Source organism: Leopardus geoffroyi, chromosome C1, assembly GCF_018350155.1.
Source record: "Leopardus geoffroyi isolate Oge1 chromosome C1, O.geoffroyi_Oge1_pat1.0, whole genome shotgun sequence".
In the NCBI taxonomy this organism is placed as follows: Eukaryota; Metazoa; Chordata; class Mammalia; order Carnivora; family Felidae; genus Leopardus; species Leopardus geoffroyi.
In genome coordinates, this window is record NC_059328.1 from 102,745,066 (window position 1) to 102,751,065 (window position 6,000).

Here is a 6,000-nt window from a genome sequence, read left to right on the forward strand (position 1 = left end):
GCTAAGAGAAATTGCAGAATTCAGGGTTGGGACTGAAGCCAACGGGTCTGAGTCTTTTGATGTTCTCCTTAGGATGTGGGTCTCCACTTTCTATCACTTTATCACACCATTTTCTCACTCCAAACCTCAAATCTGGGAAATGGTTTATTCCTGGTGTCTGCAGAGCCATCATAATGACAGATTCTTAAGTTGTTGGTTTCTGAAACCATGGATGTGTACAACAAACTAGTATGAATATGTGGGTATGTGCACCTATGTGTGTGTTTCTGTGTGCGGGTATCTGTGCACGTGTTTCTGAGTGTGTGAGAGTGGCGTCCTACACTTACACTCCCCCACTTGGCAAGAAGTGGCCAGGCTCCCCCTGAGTGCAGCCAGTGTGGGAGGGAGAACTGACACCAGAGCAAATGAGGTGAGAGAGGAGAACTGTGGTTTGATGCTCTCAGATCAGATGAGAAGCAATGAATAAGAAAGTCAATGAGCTGAAAATGACTTGAATACAGGCACCGCCTAGGGATCATATCCCCTCCAAATGTTGTAATAAACATTTGTTTATACTTCATTAAAGTGCTTTGAGCTTCAGTATCCATTTTACCCTTCTCAATATAGGTAGTCTGTCTTGGAGGTTAAAAGCCCATTCTGAGTTCAAATATGCAACTTTATCAGATTCTGCCACTCACTAGCTTAATGATATTGGGCAAATCACAATATGCCTCTATTTCTTCACCTATAACATGGAGACAGTACTATCTACCACATGGCGTTCTTGTAAGGATAAAGGGAAATAAAATGTAGTCCGTGTTTTGCATTCAATACTTCATGGTATTTTACAGGTGACAACACAGATGCCCAGAGAAGTTAGCTTCCCCTCCTGGGTCCCCCTGACTAGGAGGGCAGTGGCAGGAAAGGTGGGCATCCCATCCCTGGCCCAGAGCTTGCTTGCTCGCTTGCTGGCTTGCTTTCTTCCTTTCTTCTGTCTTTCTGTCTTTCTTTCTGTCCTTCTTTCTGTCTAACGTCCATTTCTTTATTTGGAGAGAGAGGGTGAGAGAAAGAGCACCTGCACAAGTGAGGGAGGGGTAGAGACAGAGGGAGAGAGAGAATCCCGAGTAGGCTCTGAGCTGCCAGCGCAAAGCCCAGTGCAGAACCCAGCGCAGGGCTCAATCCCACGAACCTCTAGACCATGACCTGAGCCAAAACCAACAGTTGGATGCTCAACCGACTGAGCCACCCAGGCGCCCCTGAGGGCTCTTTCTATTCAACCATGTGGAGCACCAATCCCACACTGAAGTAATTTGCAGGTTACAAGTGATTTTTCATGCATAACTACTTTAATTTGCACTTGTCTGCCAAATCCACACATTAGCAAGCTCAGAACTCTGAAGGAAATGTTTATGTAGGACCTTCTGAAAACTAGTCTATATCTGAGGTGGCCTGAAGGAGACCCAAAGGGTTATGTGGGTGAGGACAAAAAATAAAGACACCCTGTCACACCCCCCTCACTCAAGAATATGTGGAATCTTTACTTTGTGGATTAATGTAACACAATCTTTAATCCCATGTTGGCTATACTCATTTTCCTCTACCACGTGGGGTATGCTCAAGCAATGTAAACTCACCAAAGTAAATCCGCTTTTTACACCTCTCACTCCACCTACTTTTTAAAAATGTCATCCCCCTCAAGCTTTAGAAAACCAGAGATAAATGTGTTTTCAATTATCTTTGCACAACTCCCACTATGAACGCAACTGAAGGACAGCTAGATGAGAAGTCAGGAAGCCAGGGGGCTTTCGTCTAGGCATGACCTTGGTTAATCGCGGGCGCTCAGGCCACTTAGGTCAGTTCTTCAGTCTTTGGCTCCTAATCTGTAAAAGGAGAAGAAAAGGGAGCATTTACAGAGTGCCTACTCTGTGCCAAGTGCCTTCGATTATGCCACTTTATTTAGTCCTTTTAAAAAAAAAAACTACTCCATAGGAACTTTATCTGTATTATGCAAACATAATAAACAAATTGCCTCAGGCCCAGGTGGCAAAGAGGAACCTGAGTTGAAATTTGAACCCAGGACCATCTGATTCCAAACTCTGTGCTTGTCTTGATAATCCAACACAATCTATAATGCTCCGTTCTATTCTAATATTACGCTCTTCTGTGAGCACAGTTAATCAATAGTTGGCTGAGTCTATTACAGTGAGTCATTCCTCGGGGTCTTATTCTGAAGAGTCAGAGGCCCTGAAGAGATTTACTACATCCCTTACTCAGTCACTGTTACATTAGCTGTCCCTCCTAAGATTATAAGAAGTAGTTTTATTGCCATCAGGAGCAATTTGATACTTGCCTTCATTCTACATGCCTCTTCAAATAAGAAAAACATTTCCTTGGAAGCCCTTCACTTATCCTTCCTTGGAAACTTAGTATTTATACAATCGACTTTCCCCTCAGTTGTTGAAGACTGTTCATTAGCAAACCAAAGATACCCCACATTTATCTATTTGGAAGACGCTAACCCATATCTACCAGGAAGTAGTGTGAAAGGTACTTGCTTGCTGAGAAGAGAGATGATGAGAATGCTGGTGAGGAAGGAGCCCAGGGCATGGAGTAACCAGCTACTCTAGTCTTCTTCCCTCATTCCAGGTGTTCCTGAAGTCAGACTCCAATAAGAACTTAACATGTCTCAACTGTAACTTCACTGCATACTGGCTGGGAGAGGGAAGTATGGCCCAGCACACCCCACTCTAGGAGAGGAGAGATGGGAACCCTAAGTCTTACCTATTCCTTTGGTAGTCAACCAGGTGTTGAGCCTGATTCTTTTACATTGTAGTTTTGCTCTCTAGAGGTGAGGGTGGTGTTTGTTTTATTTGTTGCTGCATCCTAAGGCTAGCCCAGTGCCTAGCACATGGTCATTGCTCAATAAATATTTGTTAAATAAATGAAGAGGGACAAGGCAGGCCAATAGGGAAGATAATTAGGGCAACCTGGGCCACCCCTGGATTAAGTGTCACTTAGCAAACCCACCTAAATCATGTGATAGCAGCTCCTTGAGAATAGTAACCATGATTTACTTATCTTTGTGTTCCCTAGCATTTAGCCTTGTATAATAGGGGCTCAAACATTTCTCCAGAATTGAGTCATCTTTCGGGACCCCTACGATCGTGTAGTAAAAACATCCTAGAGAATGATATGGTGGAGGGATTTTAAAAAAAGGCTAAGTGACTGGAAGGTGCCAGTGATAAAAACAATTAGCAGGGATAGCATACTCAAACTTGGTTTTGGTGGGAGGCAAGGACACTCTTGGGAAGGAATGATGCTAGAGCTGGTGACAAAATTGTCCAGGGAAGGGCTATGATAGCTCAGTTCTCTGCCACTCTGTGTGTGCCAAGTAGAAGCCATTCACATCGGCACTCTAGCGAAAGTGACTCCCCAACACAACACTCAGCAGTGCCCCCATCATCTTCTAATGGCCCAAAATATCATAACCCTTGCTAGTCAAGTTATTTTTTCTTTTCTCCATTCTCATATGCAGTCACTTCCTGAGTGGCACTAGGATGAATTCCAGCATCTGCCTTCCTGGACCCAGTACCACATCCCTCTTCCTCTCCAGTGACAACTTTTCACCAAAGAGTCTCGGGGGGTTCACTATACCCATGACTCCTGAAGACAGCCATGCTCAGTGATTCCAAGGTGATTCCCTGTTCTGCCCTGCGATGGCCGTGGCTGACAACTTCTTCTTAAAGAGGACTAAAGCATCCTTTGTCATCCCTAGTGGGACATCTCCCCTGGTTAAGAAAGCATCTTGTTATGTAAGAAGCCCAAGAGGGGGAGAGCAGAGGACTCAGTGATGCTTCACAGATTTCTCACTGGGGGGTCAACTTAGAGACTGACTCAAAGCTGGCAGGAATAAGAATAAATTAATGGCTTCTGTGGGGAGTGAGTAAGGCTGGTTTGAAGTCTGGTGGGAGCAGTGAACTACATCGATGAATAAGACAGACAGGAAATATTCTTAAATGGAGGAAGAATGTGGGAAACATTTGGATGAGAAAACTGAGACAAAATGAAGAAATGCAGAGAGCTTTATAGTCCATTCTGGAGGTTTGGGGAGTTAATAATAACACACATTACCCACCCAGCCCTCTTCTAAGCTCTTTTGTTATATTACTTTATTGAATCTACACAACAAGTCTTCGAGGTAGAGCATTATCTTCACTTTGCATACAAGGAAAGCTGAGATGCAAAACTATGGAGTAACTTAGCCAAGGCTACACAACTATACGCTATACAACTAAGTGGTCAAGAAAGCTGGAATTTGAGGGGTGCCTGGGTGGCTCAGTTGGTTAAGTGTCCTACTTTCACTCAGGTCATGGTCTCACAGTTCGTGGGTTCGAGCCCTGCACCACGTTCTGTGCTAACAGCTCAGAGCCCAAAGCCTGTTTTGATTCTGTGTCTCCCTCTCTTTCTTTCTTCCCTTCCCCTGCTCACATTCTGTCTCTCTCTCTCAAAAATAAATAAACAGGGGCACCTGGGTGGCTCAGTCGGTTGGGCATCCGACTTCGGCTCAGGTCATGATCTCGCGGTCCATGGGTTCGAGCCCTGTGTTGGGCTCTGTGTGACAGCTTGGAGCCTGGAGCCTGCTTCGGATTCTGTGTCTCCCTGTCTCTCTGCCCCTCCCCTGTTCATGCTCTGTCTCAAAAATGAATAAACATTTTTAAAAATTTTTAAAAATAAATACATAAATAAATAATTTAAAAAAAAAGAAAGCTGAAATTTGAAACTTAAGCGCTACCCTTTTTTAAGCTCTATTCTATACTAATAGTTATTCAGCACTAACCATACACTAGGTAGTATGCTTTAGTCTAGATCTGGGGTGACACCAGGAGACCTAAAGAGCTATGGGTGAGGGAAAAAATATCTATCCTGTCACACCCCCTCTAATTACTTATTCTATGAATTGATGTGACCCAATCTTTAATCTCATGGGTTTTTTTTCACACATATCCTTCCCACAAAATATTTGTATCTATACACTGTAAGTGTCTCTATGGCATGGTATTTATGTACTCATATGTAATTTACCATCAGTCTTCAAGATCATGCCTCTAGTTTTTAGCATGGTTTCCATGAGCTATTCCTGAGAGGAAATGAGCCACGCCTTCCACTTACAGACGGTGAAAGTGGTTTGGAGGAAGTCACTGGCTTGAGCAAGGTCACAGGTCAAGTTAGCAGCATTTGGCTGACATCAGGACCAATAACCTCTGTCTCTCCAGCCTGATCCTCAGAGGGTCCGCCTGTCCTGGGACCTGGGCCACATTCCAAATTGGGTAATCCGGTGCGTGCTGCCTGTCTGAAATTCCCCTTGTGGTTTTGCTCACATCTGGTGTTTTTCACTTCTCTTTCTAAACACGTGCTTTGATCCTGTTGCTGCTACAGCAGAAAGATGTCCACGGTTCCAAGGAGCGTAGTTAATTTGGTGAGAGGTGAAAGATACTCCTCTCAACGGGACTTCTAAAAATAAACAGTATCGGAGCCTCACCATGTCATGCTTGAAGCACTTCCTGGAAACCCCCAAGTTTAGTCAAGTCTACATAGTCTTTCTACAAGCTCCCGAATCTCTAATATGCCTGGACTTCCAGCCCCTCCCCCAGATCTCCTCAAATGCCCAATAGATTTGAAGTCTCATATGGTTCTGCCTTTGGGTCATTCTCGGAGTAGACAGGGGTGACATGTGGTTAAATGTCTTCCATAAGCCTTCTGTGGTCATAGTTCTCCATCAATTAACACACACCGAGCTAAGAGCTATGTATATTTACTTCTAGGAAACCTTATCTATGACTAGCTTACCGGTTTTATTTATTTTACCAAACTTTACTACTCGTTCTGCCTCTTACTTTATCTTTGTAAGTTTGTTTCTTAATTATAAAGGTATTTTTCCATTATATTAAAATGTTTAAGGAAATAGAGAATAAGTAAAAAAAAATCCAAAATCCTAGCACTCATAACATAACCATTATTAAT

At 43.5% G+C, this 6,000-nt stretch overlaps 1 long non-coding RNA gene across 2 annotated transcripts in view; it reads left to right on the plus strand.

Annotated features, from left to right (window-relative positions):
* LOC123598566 overlaps positions 1-4,371 on the plus strand; it is a 45,788-nt gene extending 41,417 nt beyond the window's left edge. For both annotated transcript variants that reach the window (XR_006712694.1, XR_006712696.1), the window contains one exon: positions 3,515-4,371. This is a non-coding gene — a long non-coding RNA (uncharacterized LOC123598566). The remainder of the gene's footprint in view (positions 1-3,514) is intronic.
* Positions 4,372-6,000: the final 1,629 nt, after the last annotated feature.